We start from the raw sequence: 18,928 nt of genomic DNA on the forward strand, positions 1-18,928 counted from the left end.
GATTTTAAGGTCTGTGATACAACTGGAAAATCTTCACCCAACCCATTTCTCAGAGAGCAAAGTCTTTGAAAGAGTAATGCAGTATCATTTACTTGGAGCATGAAAAAACATTCAGTGCAAACATTATGAAAAATGTAAAAATTACCATTGTGAAGACTCCTAGGATGAGAGTGAGGTTCTGGAGCTAAACCTCCATCCAGTGTAGAGTCTAGAGAGTTTGGGTCTGCCACTGATCACCGCAGTTTGATGCAAAAGAGAAAACTGAGGAACAAATCCAAACAGTCTGAATGAAATTAAAATTTACTCTGGCCTTGGGGAGGTGCAGATCTGTGCTGATTTTCAGATCCATCTAATTGTAAAAACTCCCTCACTAGCTGGGGAGGAGGTTCAGAAGCCTTTCCTTAAGTTTCTGTTAATAATCCCATTGAGATTAGCTTCTGACTTTGCATATGGTCCAGTGCTTCAGTCCAGATCAATAGATATAACAGCACCTATATAACAGCACCTGCCTAGAGGCCGCTAGCTTTCAGAGGGAAATGCACAGATCTCAGCTAGATGCTTAATTTCAGAGGATGATCTCAGGTAGCACCTGGATTGTTATGAATATCTGATTTGCACCAGTGGGGAATGATGAGGAAAAACACTGAAATCCAAGCTAATTTTCCTGAAACATGGATGCTTCTCTAAAACTCAGGGTTAGCAGCGAGGAGTTGGAGGTTCGCAAAACTTCTTCTACACTTGCATATCTAAATGGCCTCTTCATATGTTGATGATGCACTCAATGTTTTTTCTTTTAAAACAGCTGGCATAGGTGCCAACCATTTACAGAGGAGACTCATCCTTAGCAAACTCATACAGAGAGAACAGCTTCGTTACAAGGAGAGGCAGACCTACTACTGTTCTCATTCTGCAAAGTGCCCTAGATAACAAGCCATAGACACCTCTCCTCAGAGCTGTGTCTCTGGAAAGGAGGCCAAAGTAAAGGCAGCCAAAATGATCCTTAGTTGAGGGATCAGGGATGCTTAAGGACAGTAAAGGGCTTTAGAATTTAGGTAGGACTGGGACAGAGCTCAGCTTTGCTCTTTAATAGTGTTGTTGAACCATCCAAATACTTCTTTTTTTTTCTCTCTTTTGTTTTGATCTGGCCCATAGATGCTAAGATCTGGTCCTATGTTAGTATAATCTTTATATGCATACGTGTCAGAAAATGGAAGTTTCATTTCTCACTCCAGCTACATCACACCACAAATTTTTTAGGTGTTTTTGCTAAGAAACAATAATCTCTTAATGAGTTAAGCATGGTTTGCATGTTTCGTTCCAGCAACAGGAGAATTTTTTCATGGAAAGATGCTTTAGCGTTTAAGAAGTCATAGGCCATTAGAAAGTGTGCACTGTCACACTGATGTATGTTTCCATATAAAGTCTCCAGATGTGTCTCTATTGCTGAAATTATAATCCTCTGATCTTTAACTTCTAGTCTTTACAAAAGCATTTCTATTGTAAATATTTTTGTTAATTTTTCCCTTTTGGCTTTTGATAGTATGTGTATGCCCAGTCCTGCCCTTACTGAGGTGAATGGAAATACTTTATTTATGATCTCTGTGAGACAGAAGTGTGCATGGCTATGGCTTCCTGCTGTGCCCTGTTACAACATAATGATTTTGCTAATGGTCATGGTATAAATTTTAAACCTACTTAGACTGAATATGAGAGAATTGTTAGATTTCCTGTAGGAGAGACTTTTCTTGTCAGTACCTTGGAATTCTCAGGTGCCATTCACTTCGTCTTAGGTTCACAAAATTTTAGGTCTTGTCCCATAGGGCTCTACTTCCTATTTCTCTTTTCAGTTCAAGGAATATAGAGGTTTCCTTAGGGGGTCAGGCCATATTTTTGAAGATACTGTGTTGAAGAGTAAAGCTGCTTAGCAGTCATTCCTCATCCTAACAGCCTGCAAGCAAAGGAAAAACAGAACTAGCACAACCTCTCTGCTGCAAACGAACAGTCAGTGTTGCCAGAGTCCTAATGCAACTGTTTTAGAGAGAAGCTTGTGATTCAGACACTGTCAGTAACAGTCTTGACAAGTAAGCTCTTAAGTCTGCCTGTGTGTATGACAAGGATTGAAATAGCAGTGCTTGAAGAGCAGGACACGTACACTGTTGCCACAATGGTTACTGTTATGTGTTGGGATTGCTTCTGAGAGAAAAAAAGATAATGAAGAATGTGAATGGGACATATCTTCAAGCAACTGCAACTTAAAAAAAAAAAAAAAAAAATTGTTATTCAAAGCTATTCCCTGCAACATCCCTCTTTCATTTTTTGTAAGTCCTAAATAAGGGGCAGCTTTGAATAGAAATCATAACCTGTTGTGCTATATTAATAATGAGCAATCATGTTAAGATCTGTACTCATTTGAGCTCTCCTAAACCTTATTGTGGCAAAAGTCTCTTGATTCCAGTAGGATTTTTTTTTTTTTTTTTTTTTTTTTTTTTTACTTTTCCCCAAAGTTCAACTGTTTAGCAAATACTAATCTACTTCTGTGGTGTACTTCTAGTAGCTATCAGAAGAGAGTCACATCAAGCCCGGGTCTGTACAGGTTCTCCTAAAATGATAGTGCCTTAACAGGCAGAACATAAGTACTTGGAGAACCATATTCACCAAAATATTTTGAGAGATGCTGGCTATAAATGGGAAGCAATTTAAGCATGCTTTGAATTATTTTACTAATGAAGTGAGATGATAGGTAGTAACCCAGACAATCCAAAATATTTAAAAAATAAATAAATATAAAGATAGTACTAAATGAGGGGTACATAGGGCATTTGTTAGCTTGTCCTCATGAAATAGTCCAAGGAGTCTTATGAATCATTACTTCTTTTTTTTAACTAAGACTTGGTTTCTTTTCTTTACTTCCTTGTTCCCTCACAGTTTTTTTTGCTATTATTTTGAAGGAAGCCTGATCTCTTATATAATACTTCATGCCAAAATATTATTTTAACTTAGATCTCAGTGATTTTCATAGCTCAAGTCCACAGCCAGTGACTAACTCCTGATCAGCAGCCGTTGTTAGTCTTCATGGAGGAGAGGTCATTTTACTGCCATTCACTGTTTATGTTGGAACGGTGAAATCTTTGTTGTGGTGTACAAATAGGTAGCCAACTGACAGGCTCACCTCCCGAAAGGAGGCTTTGAACTGTATTTAAAAAAAAAAAAAAAAAAAAAAAAGATTATGGAGAAGAGGTGCTTTCCTTAGGCCATCTCCCAGTCTATTCTGTCATCCCTTCTGTATAAAATTACTTTGTGTCTCCAGAATATTCCTGGAAGTGAGGAAATGTTAAATTCCCTCACAGCATGTCAAGTGACATGCTGTGGCACCAATATTTTTTGCTTCTGAGTCTCTTCTTTCCAAGAGTTAATGAATTACCCCTCAAGAGAAAGTTTTAGTTAACAGACTTATGAGGAACAGACTTTAACATAAGTCTGTAGTCAAGCATAATCTTTTTTTAATATATAGCTATTTTGATCTGAAATAGGACAAACAGCTGCCCTACTTGTCCAACTTTTCCCCATCACTTTCTTCATTCAGAAAATGTGAATTGTACTTCTTTTCAATTTACAAATTATTTTGCTGGTCAGAAGTATTAGCAGCTTTCTAATTCTCTACGGATCTGAATGTTTCCTGTTCCTAGGCGAAGGATTAACAAAAAAATATATGGCTCTGTAATATAGTAGATTTAAACAGATTTCCCTCTGAAATCCTCGATGCAAAGCTGTAACATGCTTTTAACTTGTGTTCTCTTTGTAACATGAACTCCTTGCAATACTACTTTATCTTTCAGCAGTAAGTCACTGCTGTTACTACATGACAAACACCAACACCTATGCTTAATTTTGCACCATGCACAGTCTTAGGGAAATCAAGGCCACATTTGTCCAAATATTCACAGGCTTTGGGCCACGTGAGAATGACAATTATAATAATTAATGACTAGGAAACATGACAAAAAGCCACGGAAAGATGAGAATAAATGGATTTGAGGCTCCTTGAAGCTCCTTAACAGGAGCTTCATACCTTCATACTCCTTGGTTGAAAATGAGAGGTAAAAGTTCTGGCTGTGATTCAGGGTGGTGAGGACAGTGAAAGTTACTTTGCAAAACATTTTCCAACTTGCCTTCTGCTAAACTCTATTAAAGTCTCTTTGGAGCACCTGTCTGGTGTGAAAATAATTCATTTTGTCATGCCCAGTAACACACTTGTAGTCATTTTATGAAAGCTTATGTAGCAGTTTCACCTCTAGCTTTACCCTCTGTTATACTACATCACAAACTCATTTAAATAGTGATATTAATGTTTTTAGAGATCACTACAAATGGTTGGCAGCATCATTGCAGTTAATGTCTCGTGGGAGCTATACAAGGGAATTTTATCAGCTTGAGGCTGAGGTATTTGATGAAGTAATAACAAACTAGCTTTGAATTGTCTTTCATTACCCTTTATCTCTCCTAGAGAGAATATAATCTTATTCAAATTATAATGGCCTCTGTTATCAATGAGGTTTACTATTTATTTACCTACACATAGACATGCAAATGTACATGCATTCTCCTTTTTTGCTGTACCTGTAATGAAATTCCTTCACTATCAGAATCATGCATGATCACAAATTACAAACTAGTTACTAGGAAGTGTAATTTCCGTAGCATTAAAAGCATTAAAAATGAAATTAAAATCCAACTTTTTTGTCTTAGAAAAAAATAAAAACTACCTTGATAACGAGTAAAATCCAATCATTAGACTTTAAATGTGCCTTCATTTATCTTTAAGACAAACATGATATTCTGCTGCAAAAGTAGATAGGTTGTCTCTGGTCTGGGCAGAGAAAGACACAAAAAGAAATGTTTAAATAAAGATACAGAGACTGGAGCAGAGGAAGAGATTCAGGTGGCAGAGCTTTGGGTCTCTAGCTGAACTCCTTGAGCAAGTCACCCAATCTTTTATGAGGCCCCTTTTATTTCAGCAGAACAGGTAAGAATGTGAGAAATAAATGCAATACTATTTTAGGATACTTTATTAATTGCTTGATGGTTGTCAAGCTCTCACTAAAAAAATGCAATATATAAGGGAGAGGTTATAACTGTGCAGACAGACAATGGAAAATATTTTCGTTAAATGATGAGGCTGCAAAGCAACAGAGTGTATTGTTTCACACCTGCTCTATTTAGCTTGAATATATATACAGGAAAGACAAAGCGGGCAACGTCGTTCCAGTGGCTGGAGAGCTGCGAACCAGATGATAGGCGATATCAAAACATTTTCTGGTAGTCGTTATTCCCTTGAATGGCTTCTTGAGTGAACGTGGGCAGAGGTTACACTCCCCTCTGTTATCAGACCGTCTCATTCACGTTCTGAGTCGGGGTCTTTCTGCCTCCTTCGTAGCGCTAGCAGAGCAGAATCCTTACGTTCGCGGCAGAGGCCGCGCCACAGCTTGGAAACCGACTCCTCCCCCGATCTTGGCTGACGCGCTAGATTTTTCTCTGCCACTTTGCCATAACGCCATTGATTCTCATCGATTTCTAGTCAGTGTTTATTTACTGTGGCTTTAATTAAAAACAGACAAGGGGAAGCGATTATTTAAGCCTGCCTTATCAGACCAGCCTTCAGAGTAAGGACAGACACTCTGCTGCAAATGGTAGATATTTTTTACTATATAGTCTTCAGGCTTGTGTCACAGCAGTGTTAAATATGATTTCCATTCATTATTTTCAACAGAACTAGATAGAGAACAGAAATGTAACTATAAACAATACCCAATAATATTTATAGCAGTATCTATATTAACTTTTCTTTGCAGCATGAATAATTTGTTACAATGTATCTAAAACAAGCAGACACACATAAATACTGTACAGACAATGGGGATGTTCAGTGCTCAACAGATAAAAGGCTTATAGAACAAAGTGAAAGCAGAATTTAAGAAAAATACATATGCATATCCCGGAGTTTAAGTAGATTTTAAATAAGAAAGTTTAAAGTTTGCTGAATGATAGAGAAACAAAGATGCTCAGCAGAAAATATAGAAATGCCAAATGATTGAGCCAATTTTTTACTTAAAATTCAAATTGGAAATAATGTGGAGCTGAGAGGAAGATCTCCAGACCAGATGGTTGAAATTTAAGATTTAAGAAAATAAAAACTTAATGAATAGCAAAACACTTACTTGAAATGAGAGCTAAGGTGAAGCTGGCAACCATTTTACCTTAGAGGATAATTCTTTTCAATTGTGAGAGCAGACCAACTTCTTAAAAAGCAGTATTTGCCATATCAGCAGGTTGAATCAACTTGCTGAACAGTTAGGATGCTAGGATTTCTAGGTTAAAGGCAGTGTAAAAGAATAAAAGAAATAATGATTTCCCATAGCCTACAAAGTAACTACATGCTATGCCCATGAGATACTTTATGCAGCTCTTGATAACTATGATTTTTCTTTCCAAGTTTGGAAGGAAGAATAGCCTCTCAGCAACGAAGGATACAGGCTGATTCCTTCTGAATATTAAAGTAAATTCTAGAGATTGAGAATATCCTCCAGAATGACAAAGATAATGGACCTTGGGACTAGGTGCTGTTATAAAAAGTGATTGGGACTGCGATTTGGGGTCACAATTGATGGAATCAGAATTAAAACCAATCCTGGAATGGTGCAAATAGAACTATGCTACTGGGCTTATTTAAGATTTCCTTAATACTTTCAAAATAGGAACGTTAATCTTTTCAAAGAAAACTTTTGCAATTCTATTTAAACACTCCTCTACTCTCAAGTAGATCTGACCTTGTAATTCATATCCTGTTCTAAATTGTGTGCTATGTGTACTAAAAAAATTTCAGTATTGTAGTTGCCATTGAGATGATCTTCATAAGTCTTTTACAAAGCTTATAAAAAGATTTAGTAAATTTGTTTGATATTGTTTGTTATCAAAGTATGACCAGTTTTTCTGAGATCTAGAGTGAGTTTTTGAAAATTTACACAGAAGGCATGGAGAGAAGAAGATAGTCTCATTGAAGCACTTTCAAAACTAAATTAGTTTACTTGCTTGCTTCACTTCTCTGCAGCATCATAGTCCTGACTGATTTTCAGTATTCAAACATGATGTTTAGTGAGAATAGTACAAATGACACAATAGTAGTCTTGAAAATGTACGTATTTAATAGTGAGAGAGATTCAAATCACAGCTTGGAATTACTTTGCTCTCTTGAAGTGGTTGAGATTTTGATCCTAAGCCAAACTTTATGGCTTGGGCTTTTCTCCTCACCAGTTACATTTTGACTGTGATAACTTTTCCTTACTTTGTACATATAAAAAATCAAAGCACTTAATAGAAATAATATTCTTAATTTGATATTCATGTTTGTTGTTCCAGTATTTCTAAGCAGCTGGTTGTGGGCAGAGGAACTCCCCTTCTGGAATTTATATTCCCTGCAGGTTGAAAAAAATCTAAGTCTGTTGACCTTTCAAGATTATGTAGAGGCTTATGAATATACTCAAAACTTGTGATGGTTAAAAGACTGGGATTTTGTCAGGATTTTGTCTTTTAGCCTATCTTGGCATTTATGAATTGTGAATTTCTGTGCGTTCTTTTACAAGGTGTTTACCTACTTAGGCATTTATCTATAAATGCTTCTCATAAATCATGAGACCCAGGCAATAACTTTCTAGGGAGCCATAAAATGAAGGAATTCCGTTCAGCATATCCTCTCACCACTGATTTTCAAACCCTTTTTCTCCTAGCTCATTCTTCTTCCAAAGTATCAGGGAAATTTCTGTATTTGTTTCTAAATGTCTTTTTCCCTCTAGACTTCCCTCGAAACCAGGAAAAGGTATGTTCCTCCTTTGTTATGATTACTCATCTCGGGTGGTAGGTGAAGGAGAAAAAGCATCACGTCTTCCAGTAGATAAACTAGCTCAAAGATCAGTTTGAACTCCCATTAAGGGCTAACATAATGAGGAAAGGACTTTTTATCTAGCTATGAAAAGAAGTCTGGAGTAAGGATTGTAATTTATGTCCAGTCTTTAACTGAACTGATTCCTATCTCTACTAGTGGGGATGATTTTTATTGGACCTACTGTTCCAGGTAGTGACTCTTCGAGTAAGTCTATCCATGACAGATAATTTTTATTGATATTACACACAATTCTTAATTATTGTGACAACATTGTTACTGTTAAACAGTGCAATGAAGAAATACATCTGGATATGCAACAAAGCTAAACCTGATTTGAAAAACATCAAAAGTTGAGATGTGAAACTACATGGAGTATTTATACACAAGATTTCAGTTTGGTCTTTTATGGATGCAGTATATAGTTACGAAGTTCTGCTCTATGTGAGGACATACAATATCCAAATTGTGAGGACGATAAAAGAGGATTTGACTTGAGATAGGTGTCTGAAAGATCCAGGAACAGAAGTAGACTTCAGAATAACCACCTCATTATTACTTTGAGCCTGTGTGATTAGGGATAAACTGTTTCCAGTAAGGTAAAGAGTACTCCTTCCCCATAACCCATAGCCAGGGTATAGCAGAAGTCCTTCAGTTCAATAGGCATCATGTTGTGAAACGTGGAAAATGCCTGCTTAGTTTCAGGACTGAACACAGTTTCAATCCTTTTCTTCTGAATTTAACAGCCTCACAACACAATTCCCAGTGTCTTTTTATCTCTGAAAATTTAGAGAAGAAAAAAGATCAGTCATTATACATCTAGTGTTGTTAGTGAACTCTTCCTTAAAACAACACCCAGGAACATCAGCACTGAATCCCAGGAAAGTGTATCAGCAAAATTAGGTTGGTAATTTCATATTACGTGCTTCATGACTTGAAGAATGCAACAAAAAAATGGTTTGGCCTTGGATAATCTGGAATCTTTAAGGCACTTGCTGATGTGCATCTTCTTCTCCCTTTAAATGAGTGCTGTTTGCTATAACAAGCCTCATTATATGAGGCTTAAGGGAAAACTACTGCTTTTTCTTTGTAGCTAAACCAAAATATCCAGGTGAGTCCCAGTGTGTCCAAGGTTATAACACTTCTAGCCTATTTTCACTATTCCAGGACTTTAACTGAAATCTTTTAGATCAAAAAATGGTTCACCTGAAGCAGGGTACCATCCTCATCCTTCCCCTGGCACAATTCAAGTCCTGCACCTGAACAATAGCTGAACCATTTGTTTTAAGCCTGCCTGTCAAATTGGTAATGTATCCTAGTACATTATCCATAGCAGTTTATCGTACAGGACAATATAGAATTAAGCAGTATTATTCATTAACAAAAGTAATTAAATCTGTCACAGCATATCCAACGTCAGCAGTGAATCGTTTGTCAAAACAACTGTCAGTGGAGTTGGTGGTGCATCCGAGTTAAATATCTCTAAGGAAATCAGTGATGTTGTATCAAGTGTCTGTTTTTCTCCTGCTACACTGACATGAACCCACGAAAAGCCAAAGATTGCTTGAGGATACAACATGATTTGGATAGCTTCCAGCAGGTGTTCCTATCTAAGCTGTGAATATTCTGGCACTGCCTCTGCCCACCTAATTCTAGTCAAATCAGTCCTATGGAGCTTTTTTTTTTTTTTTCTTTTTTTTTTTTTTTTAAAAAAAAAAAAAAAAAAAAAAAAGAAAAGGTGCAATATCTGTGCTGTGTTAGCAGATAGAACTTGCAAAATGTCCTGTCTTAAGTATGTGTTTCAAAAACACAACGAAACAAAGCATCATCTCTCTGCTGAGACTTCCTTGTAATTAAGAATAAGAATGATTATATCATTTTTAAATAGTCAAGTTGTTTGAGTGCAGATTTTTCTGTAGCCTGGACTACTTTGTTTTCCTCAAGAGGAAGAAATGTGGGAGAGTATCTTTGTTTTATCATCCATGTACAGCCACTCATGGGAAGAAGGGACACTTCAGTGTACTCCTGTGAAGTGAAATTAAAGGGTCACTAAAGCAGTTACATTGGAATTTGTAGTTTAAAACTCCAAGTTCTCTAGTCATTTATGCTAGAGTTTCTGGGATATTTGAATGAGTCTTGGAATACATGAGAATCACAATGGTAGGATCAGAAATCAGTACAGTTTATACATAAAAATGTCCTTTTCAGACCTCAGAGATGGAGGGGGGAAAAAAAAAGCTTTGATATGGATTGTGCTTATATAACTTTCTGATGTTCTGTGTGGAGAGCTACTTAAGTGAGTAGACAAAAGGTATAACTGTCCTGTCATGAGAAAAATTGCCATGCTTGCAAGTGACCCTGTTGTTTTCAGACTTTTAAAAGACAGTGAGATACCCAAACTGTCCTAAAGAGAAAAAGTCTAATAGGAATTTCTGTTTTGCAAGGAGAGCACATGCATATGACACAGCTGTCTTGATATTTGTCAAGGGACACTGTTGCTTATTTTAGTAACATAATTAAATTTTCATGCTATTTTTCCTTCAGGATCCATTCACCTTGGAGAGAACATGAGGTAGATACTATCTTTTTTTTGTTTTGTTTTTACTTCTCATCAACAGCAAAACTGCTTATTCACTTCCAATCATTTGTCATCTGTGAAACTGAGGAAACATGTGAAATGTTACAGAAGACATGATTTTTGTCAGGAGAACTTTTACTACTTGTATTGCTGGTTGACACATTATTTAATGTTACATTCCTTTAATCATAAATAAGATTTTTGGTGTCCTAGAGACAAACTGCCATTAAAGGACAAACTTGCATGCTAACTACCAAGCTTTATACTGGCAGTTGTATAACTGTATACTGCTGTATACTGGCAGTTTGTTGTCATGTTTGGTAAGCCAAGCAGTGGCCAAGAGGGATTATTATAGACAGTGTTTAGTTTCCTCCATTTTAAAACAGAATGATCACTGTGGGATCTAATCCTAACACCAGTGTAGCACAGATACAGAGCTTCAATTAGTAATTTCTTCATTAAGCCTATACTTGCTGTGTATCAATATGAAGTCAGTTCTTCCAATGTTTGTGGAGAACATTCCTGTGGAATAGGAAAAGTTAGAGAAATATTTTACAGTATGATTTGATAAATATTGCATGATGCCAAAGTAAGTGCTTTGTGGACATGAAGATGAAGCTAGTGTTATTGGGTAGTTGTAGTGTGGAACCAAGTGTTCAAAGCTCTAAAAAATATCACTTTCTTTTCCTCAATAAGGAGAAAAGGAGCAGTGTCTGCAGCCTCCTGAGTGCCCAAAGCCAACAGGCTCTCCCACATAATGCTCAGTGACTTAAGGCTTTTCCAGCCTTGGACTACCGCCAATTGTAAATTCCCCCCTAGCTCTGCTCTCAATGCAACTAGGTACTTGAAATGGAAAAATCTGATACATGTTCTAACTAAGAAAGCAACATTAGTAGAGTATAAAATACCTTGAGTCTGTTAGCTAATAAAAAGAACCATATTTTCAGTTTGTTATTCATCTTAATATTCAGTTCATTGAGATCTGGTTTCCAGTGCTCTTTGAAGGTAGCAGTGCATGACAGAGGTTAGTGTTGATGTCTTCAGGAACTCAGGCTTTAAAATATGCATATTAGCAAGCTGTTCCATGTTTCCCCATCCTGGATTCCACCAAAATCCACTAAAAAAAAGAATTCATGTGTACAGAGCTGTTTTCAAGGTTAGGACCTTTTGCCCTGCTAAGTCCCTTACTAAAGACTTTTAGTGGACTAGGAAGACAGAGCTGGAGTAGTGCAAAGAACATTTTTTTTATTACTGTTATTATAGATGAAACACAACCAGTACGTGCTTTATTGATTATACCCCAAACTGTAACAGACCTAGCAATCCTGTAGTGGAGGTGATCTTGCATACAAATGAAAATCATTTAATGATACAGAGAAAAACAATGAGAACCATTGTTTCCAGATAATTTACACAGATATCTAAGCATTCTTTTTCTTTTTTTATGAATTGAATTCACAGGAGATTCATGAAAGTTGCCTTTCAGGTCAAAGGCTAGTGCTTTATCCACTTAATCATTCATCCCTACTTGATTAATAGACTTTTTAAACAGAGTCATATATTAATAATGTAGGCTTTAACTGGGCATCTCGATCAAAGAGCAGATTTTAGAAGTTGATTGGTTTGTATCCTCTAGGCCTGTGATAAATGTCTAGAGATTTCTTGTAGTCATTTTTTTCTTGTCATTTTTTCATTCTGATATTCATTTCTCTCTTCAACATTGTCACATGAATATTTAAAGCAAGAAATATAATCAGTTCAGTGCTTTCTCTGTAGTGCCAGGATCATAAAGAGAATAGCTGTCATTCAATACAAAATCTCTTTATTACAATATTTAAAGGTTGTCTGTTTTACCTTGCATGTTGGAAAGCATGAACTGAAAATTTTACATGCATAAATAGGATTATGAATTAAAAGTTATTCTTTAGATTTTAGAGGTAAGCAGGATTAAGGAGAAAAAACTTCTCAGAGATAAAAAAAAGACTATAGAATTAATAATTAGGGTTAGAAAATTTTCAGCAGAACAGTTATTGTTGGAAAAGGCTGTCTCATCCAGATTGAAATGTGTCCTGGGAATAGGTCAATATTTATGAAATTCAGTTACATTCAATCAAATTATCTCAAAATACAGTCTTCTGTTGTTTGTTTTGAGATGACTTTTTATTTCCAAATTTTTATTTCTTCAGGAGTCAAATGGGAGGATGAATCACTTGCATTAAAAGGGAACACTGTAACTGATCTAAGTATTTTTGAGAACTTTTTATGGACAATTTCAGTTTCTTAGTTTTCACTTAGAGTGAAATCAAAATTCTGAGTTAAAGAGTAATCCCAGTTCCAAGTTATGCACTTACTAAGTAATGCACTCGTTTAGGATATAAAATTCCATATCAACAAAGGTCTAAACAAAAATGATCCCTCTTCCAGTGTCTTGAGCTTCAGCTCAGTAAAGACTTCTGTCATGGAGCAAAGCAAGCTGATTTCTTTGGCGCTATTCAGATGTGAATAATGATTTCTCATCGTGTCTAATTCATACTTGCTGCATCTAAAAATTTCTATTGATACCCAATGCTTGCCAAAAAATTTTCTCCCTTATGCGACATAGATTATGAAGACCCCTATGTCCTGTTTTGCTGCTCAGTGCAATGTTTTTGGTCCAGCCCCATACACTAGTACCGTGATGGATCAGCTGCTGATCCCAGCTTCACCTTGAGCATAAGATCCCAGAGCAGGATAAAAAAGGCAGCACAACACTGAGTTTTGCTTCTGTCTGTATGGCTGTGTACAAGATACACATTATGCAGGAAGAATCCATGCTGTATGGTTTCCCTGTCTTCTCCGTTCTTAAGAGGGAACTGAAGGTAATTCAGAACCCATATAACTAGCCATTAATGAATAATAGTGAAAATCAGAGTACCGGGTAGCCCCTGGATCTGGAATAGAAGCTGAAATATGCAGAATTGTATGGGTTGCAAATGCCTTCAGGATCACTGTTTATGTTTTGCAGTTTTTTATGCATCTGAGGACTTTGTGTAATCACCAGAGCAAAGGACTTCCTATTTAATCCCGTTATATGACTGCAGATCCTGATCATTATTTGTAGGAAGCATCTGCTACTTGAATGTGGCATAATGGAACTTGAACTTTCTGATGCAGTTGCTTTCTGTTGGTGCAGATGTTTTACTGTCGCTGTTCTCTGTCCGGGGGGAGAGATGCTGCTGTCACCATGCCTCGAACTGTCATTTCGCATTCCCTCTGCCTCTCATCAGGAGCTGCTGGCTGGTCAGCCTGCAAATCATGAGATACGTGCACTTGCTGAAGGGCCATGGTATTACAGGCTTTTGGTGTGTGAGAGGATGTAAGGCAGTAGATAAATTTGGCATAGTTGAGAAGCAAGAGAGTCTCTCTTAAGAGCATGGCAAGGGTGTGTGGAATGAGTACCCTTTTAATGGTACCTTGCAGATGATAAAATGCGGATGAGGATAAGGTAGCACAGACTGAGACATCATCATGAGGTAGAACCTGGAAGTGCTGTAAAAACTGTTCTAAGTGTAGATGCTGTCTCTATTCCTGCAGTGTAATATTTTCCCCTTATGCGCAGAAAGAGCAGAAGCAGACCACTTTTCTTCAAAGTGGTCATGCGACAATAGAAACTAAAAGTTGCTTGACAGCTGATCCTAGTTATACCCTGTGGATGAACCACGTTTTCTGAATTGTTCTGGTCTTGTCATAATAGCATCTACTATTCACATGTTGTTGGTAAGGGCACCAGACCAAAAACTGACTCTCAGAGTCACTGACTCTGGTGGGGTCTAAGACTTGTACAATTTATTATTGGTTTAAAAGTCCTCTTCACAGCCAGAGGGCTGCATGTGTGTCTGTGTATACAGGTATCTAATAATAATAGTACTTAATAATACTGCTATATGTTTACACATATATTTAAAAACAAAAACTGAGATTCACATTTTTCAGAAGCATAGGCTCAAGCTGCCTTTAGTTTGATTTAATCAGTATCTGTGTACATAGATGACATTAATGACAGTTCAGGTATAGTATAAATATTTCACCAATCTGAATTTGGGTTGCCTACATTGTTTCCTGGGTTCTTTTTCATTTTAATTCATCAAGCATAATGTTGCATGGATGCAGTTATCCTGCTTAATTATGGTAGCTTGTAAACATCATTATATTCACAAAGTTAACCATTCTTCTTATATGTCCATCTACTGGTTTCTGGTATGATCCTTCATCTGAACTCTACAAAGCAGAGATTGTTTATTTTTTTTTTCTGAGGTTTTGGCTATTTTAATGAGTTGTTTTGTGCTTAATGAAAATGAAATCTGTAGGATGAAGAACCAGTCATCATTCTGCTCTTTTCCGTATTTAACAGTTGAAGTGTCATCAGTAAGAAAATACATTTTCCAGTAAATGACGTTACTTTGTGTGGAATAAATTCCGAATAGAGTATAAATTTTTAATCGTCTTCTAGGCTTTCTTTTACCCTCTTTTGTTCTTCCTTTTAACTGTATCTGTTCTGTGGCTAAATGGCTTTTTCACCCATTCTCAAACAAACTGTTTCTCTTTTCACTCTTAATGAATCCTCTAGTGCTCTCTCCTGCCACGCTGAGGACTGTCCTTTCTGTCCCATGCTGGATTCTCTTCCAGTAACAGCTTAGGGAACACAGTCTGGCCATTCCAAGAGATCTTTTTCTCCCATTAAATTCATCTTCCTTCCCCTAAGCTAGGTGCTTGGCATGCTCAGAGAAACACACAAGCCATTAAGATGGATGGTGCTGACAGCTGCTTTCTCAGGGGTTAAAACAAGCTACCTTTCAATAATCCATAGTTAGCTTCATTTGCTCTACTAATGCACCCTTATATGACTGAAAGGGTATTGAGATTGCCACAGGCAGAGACTGCAGAGAGCTGAGTTTTGAAAACCATGGGGGCCAAACCAAATCTTATCCCTGGTCTAGCACATGCTTCTGCCAGAGGAAAAACTGAAGAAAACATTAAGTAATTTCACTTGTGTCCTGTCAAATCTACATAGCTTGCAGTAAAAGTGAGAAGGGAGCCTGGGGCAAGGTGTGAGAGAGAACCCGCAAAACTCTGGCTACTGCCCATTTGGGCTTTTTGGTCACTATTGCTGCTGACGTTGCTGTTATCTGGCAGCATTAGGATTTCTTTCAGATACTGCTAGAAGCAATCAAATTGACACGTATCTTTCTTAATGGAAGAGCACTAACTGACTAACAGCAATTTCTGCTGAAACTGTGGTTGCAGGTGACCCACTATGTTTAGCAGTTTGAGAAGCAATATCCAAGGTGATGTTACAGCTTGTGTTGTGTGCGTGGGGAGAGAGAGGTTTTTGATTCCACTTCTGTCTGACTAACATGCTGCCTCTACATGCTCTGTTAAGCCATTAGGGATGACCCATGCAACTGAAGTAACTGTTGGAAGGCAGAGCAGAGAGGGCCCTCCTTTTGGACAGTTTGTAAATATTTCTAGTCTAGGATATTATAGTGTCAGAACAACATCTCCCTTACATCTAAAAGGCCTCACCATGAAGGTAAATGTAAATCCACGCCAACACCTATCGACTTTTCTTTTTTTGAAATTCACTATAAAAAATTTAAATTTTATTGTTCTAAAGAAAGAAATAAATTGTTACAAAATTTCTGGCAAAATGAAATTTCCATGGCCCTTTCAGTGAAATTTAGCTTCTTCTCTCCCCTCCCTCCCCCTCCCCCCTGGTGATACAATGGCAAGTACATGAATTTTGTGAAGAAGACGACAGGGGTGGAAGGAGAGCTCCTATCTCCTTGGCTCTGAGTCATATGTGGAACATGGGTTGGCAAAAATGCTGTTCTCCTGGACTTTAAAGTGGAGTCCATAAAGAATCCATACACAGCTCCCAGGGACCTTTCCTTGGAACAAGCAAATGCTCATCAGGCCTGAGATTTAAAAAAGAAAAATAAAAAATAAGGGGGGAGGTGTAACAGGCAGTGTTTTTCAAAGAGCAGGTATGTAATATAAAAGAATTTATTCCCCAAAAGATTTCATGAAAGTCTCTTATGCAATGAGCACTTGACTTAAAACACTTTCCTGAGTCCAGATCTATTTGATTGCACTGGTACACTGGAAGTTAGATTTGCTTTGCAAACACTTTGCATACTTCAACCAAATCTGCTATCTGTTTCATATTCTAAGTTCTCAATGAAGGTAATAAACTTAACATTTCTTTCATAATCTGATCTACCTTGAAGGTCACATGAGTCCCCCTGACCTAATGCAGAGCATACAGGATTTGGAGGAGGTGGTGAGAACAAAGTTTCTGATTTCCTGTTTTTCTTTCACTTCTCCATATTTGTCCGTTCCTTTTCTTTCCTATTCTAGATGACCCAGAATATTGGATTGTCTTTTTTTTTTTCTTTTACATATATGCTTAAAGCTAGAACAAAGCTTGATTGCCTGTGCATTCAACACTGAGAAACTAATCTGGGTTTGTCTGAAATGTTTCTAAACCTCTGCTTTGTTATTGTCATGGTAGCTTTACATTTATTTGGGCACTGAGCTGTATACATGGTGTCAATGTGGTTTGTAACGTAAAAAACAAATGCAAAAAGAATTTACAGCTTACTGGTTGCATAAACAAGTTTTAAAATTCAAGTGGCTAAAAATGCTATTAGAAGGATTTTGAAGCTTGTCAGAGCTCCTTAATGGAGGTCTTTGATATTTAGATGGAAAGGTATAACATGAGTTTAGCTATTAGGCACATTCCAAAGCATTTGGAGTAGAAAGCAAAAGCTTTAATAAGAAACTTGTCAGAGATCAAGGTGCTACTAATAGAACATTCTCTATATTAAAAAAAATAAGATATTAACTGTGAAATGTTCTCAGAAAAATTGCATGGTCATACAGAACCTTGAAGAACTTTTGATTTTCACTAAAATGAAAAAAAAATCAAATTCAGATGCTTTTAGACTGTTCAAAGTCTCTGTACTGAATTTCAGTATCCTTTCGTCTCTATGAAGAGTTTTTTCAAGATTTAATTTTGGAAAGAAGAGTGGAATTCTATAAATGGGGTAAAACAAAGCTGTTTTGGATTTTTTCAGCCAAAACCTATGCTTTTAATATTTTAAAGAAAATGAGTAGGTGTATGCCAAATATGATAACATTTCTGAAGATCTTAAAACATAAAAAAAGAAGTGGTAGTTCATTCCCCAGAGGAGATATAAAGCTTCAACAGCTACAAAGCTGTTCTTAGCAGTGGAGGAGCGAATTGGAGGTTTGGTCAGCTCCTGCATTGTAGCTGAACTGCAAGTTGCTGTTTTCTCTGGTTTGAATGGATTTTCAGAGGCTGTATGAGAGCTAAAGTCCCAGCCAAAATGAAATCAGCAGGAAGGCTCTTATGCATTTAAAGAACAGCCCCGTACATTGACAAATTGAAGAAGCAAACTGCTGGGTTTTTTTTGGGTTTTTTTTGGTTTTTTTTTTTTTTTGGGGGCTGAAGAGTGGCGTAAGAGCAACAGCTGAATAACCTAAGTAACACAGGAGTTTTGTAAACTTTGGTAGAGGTGATAAATTCTACTATATCAGTTCAGTAGCATTCGTAATAGACTGGAAGGATGGTCAAGGGAAAAAGGTCTGCTTTGTATATATTTTATTAGACTTACTTTATCATGATTATGTAGGTGTAATTAGACTGATGCATGTCTTTTGAGTGTCAGTTTACATGCGTGTAAAAGCCAGGTCAGGACTCCTTCAGTAGTATTTTACTGGGTTTGATAGAACAATATGCATAATGTTTCTCCACCTTTCCACCTGTAAAGTTACTGAGAGCATAATTCTACAAGGAATCAGAAAAATGTAGTACGTGCCTTATTCCTATTACATATATATGTTTTGGTTTGTTTGTTTGTTTCAATGCAGTATCTGCTATTGCTTCCAGGTCTAGCGCCATTCTTGCAGGCACTATCTATTGGGATGCTGAGAACCGCTCCCTTCAAGATACTAGTCCAACTGCTAACACTTCTAAGTCCAAGATGCAAATGTTTCTATTTTACTGTTAGCAATGATGTCAATGTTACAATCAGTAATATGTGTGATCTTTCAGAAGCAAACACCTCTTCAAGTATGCAGTTGCCCTAGAATCTGAATTATTTTTGAGAATCATTTTCCAGTCGCTAGTGGGTGCTAGGTAATGCTTGAAATTACAAGACTATATTTTAGATGGATTTGAAAGAATCAAGGGTGAAAATTCTATCATAGAAGTCATTTCCCATAGCACATCTATAAAAAGTTATATATATATATATACAGATTAATTGGTGTGTACACTCATAATCCCTCTATTTGTTTTTCCTTCACTCTATATATCAGTGCAGCAGTCACTTTTTCTACCATATCTCGATTTG

The sequence above is a fragment of the Rhea pennata genome, chromosome 1 (assembly GCF_028389875.1).
Source record: "Rhea pennata isolate bPtePen1 chromosome 1, bPtePen1.pri, whole genome shotgun sequence".
NCBI classification, from domain to species: domain Eukaryota; kingdom Metazoa; phylum Chordata; class Aves; order Rheiformes; family Rheidae; genus Rhea; species Rhea pennata.